This window comes from Lactuca saligna, chromosome 7 (assembly GCF_052625555.1).
Source record: "Lactuca saligna cultivar CGN05327 chromosome 7, ASM5262555v1, whole genome shotgun sequence".
NCBI classification, from domain to species: domain Eukaryota; kingdom Viridiplantae; phylum Streptophyta; class Magnoliopsida; order Asterales; family Asteraceae; genus Lactuca; species Lactuca saligna.
In genome coordinates this window covers 52158733-52162873 of record NC_136423.1, presented here as the reverse complement: position 1 = coordinate 52162873, position 4141 = coordinate 52158733, and positions in this window count along the sequence as shown.

The following is a 4141-nucleotide window of genomic DNA, read 5'->3' as shown; positions in this document are numbered from 1 at the left end:
ATTTAAAAATTATAAGATTTAATTTGGAATTTAACGTTAACCTAAGGATTTTGAAGTTTGGAGTTAGGCCTAGGGGTAGGAAGAATTTCATATATGCCCTTCTTAAACATCAAAATATCATATTTACCCAACTTAATTTCTAAATATCATATTTACCCTTTATAAATTTTCTAAATATCATATTTACCATTCATAAAATTTCAAAATATCATATATGTTCTTTTTAAACATCAAAATATCATATATATCCTTCTTAAATATCAAAATATCATATATGTACTTTTTAAACATCAAAATATCAATGGTAATATCTAAAATATCCTTCATTTACAACATAATCAACAAAAAAAACTAAACAATCAAAATATACATTCCACGGAGAGGGTTGAAGATGAATATTCTTGTTTGTCAAGAAGACGACATTCCAACAATTTAGAAGTTTACATTCCATTATCATAGACATAAGGATAATATCATTAAATTTTTTAATTATTATAGTAATTTTAAGTTATAAAAAATGATGATAAGATATAAAAAACATTATAAAAAAGGATTTGGGCAAATATGATATTTTGAAGGTTTATGAAGGGTAAATATGATATTAAGAAATCAAGTTGGGCAAATATGATATTTTGAGGTTTAAGAGGGACATATATGAAATTCTCCCTTTCTTTAAAAGGTCAACTAAAAAAAAAAAAAAAAAAAAAAAAAAAAAAAAAAAAAAAATTAAAGGAAATAACACCACTCTCGGAAAATTTTAGTATTGCCAAGGCAACACGTGGATTCAACACAACCCCGCCTGATTGTTAACCTTTACTTGTACCTTATACCGTACGACTAGTACATCTTATTTGATCGAATATCAATTACTTCATGTTTTATTCATAATATAATTAGGATAGAAAACTAATCGTTCGAGGGAACGAGGTATTATAAGTAATGTAGTATTTAGACGTTAACAATTGTGTATCGGTGTCCTGCACCTACGAGGTGTATAATCTGATTGAGTTATATCTATAATGTCTGTAACGTCTGAATGCTGGTGAACTTCAGTTTTCTCATGCATGTCATTTGCTGGAACTAATGTCGTTGGAAAAATATTTCCCTTTCCTATTTCTCCATGGGTAAACTCCATATCATCCGGATTATTATTCTTGTAATTCTGTAAAACGATAAATATTTCATCCCATTAATAAAAAAATATTTTGTTTCTTATCTTCCGTTAATATTTGCTACAAATTAGACAAACCTTGCTATTGCTGTTGATGGAACTCATTTCTGTCATTAGTTTTCTATCAAATCCTGCAAACAAAATAAACACGGAAAACCAATTAAGTCAAAATCAACAGCGATTCAAAACAGAAGCCAAGTAATATGTAAGCTTTTCAATGTTGTCTAGGGATGTGATGTCTAGGGCCATGAACATCATATATCTTATTAGTTTATGATAGTACCAGGTAAAAGCTTGGTAGTGGATGATCCATCGTCTTTATTACTTGATGAAATCTGCAATGTGGAAAACCGAATTAAAAATCAGGTTCAAGAGAAGTGAAGTTTTTAGCAGAATACCATGAGATAGATCACCTTCGCGATGAGTTGTTGATGGTTGCTAGGTGACATACTTAACTTTTCGAACCTTATACCTTCGTAATAACAACATAAAACATATAATTAGTTCATTGTGTTGATGTATGTTTTAGGGCTGACATATAAACAGATATTTTACGTGTGATACAGATAAACAAATTATTAAGATAACATAAATGTTTAAATTTTCCACATATATGTTAGTGTTTATTATCGCGATTTAGATATCAATAGGTGTGAATGTCGAATATATAATGTGTATTTTCTTTATAAACCCATTTTCTAAGTCGGTTTACAATTGGTCTAAGTCATTCAATGGTCATGCATGTATATTTTTCACGTAACCACCAAATTATGTTCAAAGCTAATTTGTAAAATTACTATACTTATCACATCACATAATATTTGATGACATATATAATTTACAAAGAAAACACACATAGACATTACACAAACATCCAGAAACACACTTTCTCTCTAGGTGGAATCGGCATACACAGGGGATGCTGACAACACTTGTCAATAGATCTCATGCATCCCTGAATTTAGATTTAATACATAGATTGGGGGGATAGGATGGAAGTACCTTGAGTTGGATAAAGGAAAATGGAGAGAAGCACGAGCAGAGTGAACACTGAAGACTTCATTTGTCTTCAAAAACAAGGCTATAATAACTTTTACGAAGTAAATGAAAGAAGAGATGCTGCATATTAGGTGTTAACACAGAAGGCTTTATATTCACATAATGACATGACTATAAGGTTTGGAAACCATATCATATTAATGACGAATATGGTCAAGACGATGTTCTTTCCTATTTTTTGCAAATGGTCAATAAATGTCATTCCTTTTTTATCCGTTTTGTTTTCGTATTAGATTTTTGACAACTAATGCCACGGGTTTTAATCCATTTATTCCGAGGATTACTAGCGTTGTTATATAAAAGGATAATTTATGTTAACTTGACTAATGATTTTGCTTAGATATGCGAAAGCCTTTACTCATTTTAATTATTTCTACCAAAAAATCGAGATGGTCTTAGGTTTCCCATAAAAACCGTTGTTGATTATTATTATTATTATTATTATTATTATTATTATTATTATTATTATATTTCTAATAGCAATAATATATTTTTTAATAAATGAATGTTTTTTTTATACATATCATTTTCTCCTTCATTTTGATATTTTTTATTTTGTGAGAATTTTAAAAATTTTATTTTCCACTTGTTATATTTTTTTTTTTTGAGATTTTTATTTTCTTAAAATAAAATTTCATAAAATTATAATGGATTATATAAAGAAATAAAATCATCCTATTAATTTGGTAATAAATTTTCATAAATACTTCAAACGATTTAATTTTTTTTATAAATTTTCAGAAGATTACATTCTATTAAGTAAAGTATTACATTATAAAATATTTCATACTTATATATTGATATTAAAATTTTATTCTTAATAAACTCGTGTAATACACGGATTTTACACCTAGTTAATTGATATATTAAAAAAAATTAACAAAGAAAATTGAATTTCTTTACCTTCTAATTTAAGCTAGCTAATCGAGGGTTTGTACCCCACCAGATGTATGAGGAGTGTATTGTTGTCAAGTTACTATGCCATATAAGAAGGTATTCCTTCCATAGATGTTGCGGTAAATTTGTGTATTTAGAATATATTATGTTAATTAACTATATACTATATTATAAAACCGTAATCTATAGTATCTTATGTTTAATTATCTATGTTATATTATAAAGGGAATTGATACTTCCATGACTTTTTTTTTTATAGATCCACATATTTTTAAATGAAATTCTCTATTATGCCCTTCATTTAATAAGGATTAGAAAATCAAATTTAAATGTAATCCTATCCCTAAAATACCGTGAATATCTCTCTCTCACTATAAAACCACAAACCAACATCACCACTCTCTCACACGTCCATAAATCACTTGTTTTCTTCAGTTCTCCGATTGTTCTTCCCAACAGAAACCTAAGCTTGACGTGATATGAGTTAATCTAAAACGGTTAAATATGTTAAAAGACATTAGTTTTTAGGCTTAATGCCACATAAGCTTGACGTTTCAGCCTAAGGTATAAAAATACCTCTGCCTCATCTTTCTGTCACTCAAAATGGTGCGGTCATTTGATGATCTGGTATCACCAAGAAAACTCGATACTTCCCTATCCTTGATGCAATTAATAGAATATTCATGTCCTTTCTTCTTTCCAACTATAACCATTCTCTCTCTCTGAATCGTCATCTTCTGTGCTATCTTCTAATGTCCTCGTTTCCATCTTTCTTGAGGAATCAACAATGGTGAAGTAGTTTTCCCTTGTGGACAGAGTACAATAACAGGGGAATGGATGGTGTGTGATGACAAAGAAAACCGAAACAAAAAAGAAAAGGGATATGGAATACACTTCAGTTAGTTTATGTTGTAATGTCTGTCCTTATAAAATCACACAATACCTCCTAATCAACCGATCATTAAAGTTTGAAACAGGCCGACAATGGTCATTTCTGAACTATGCGAGTTATGC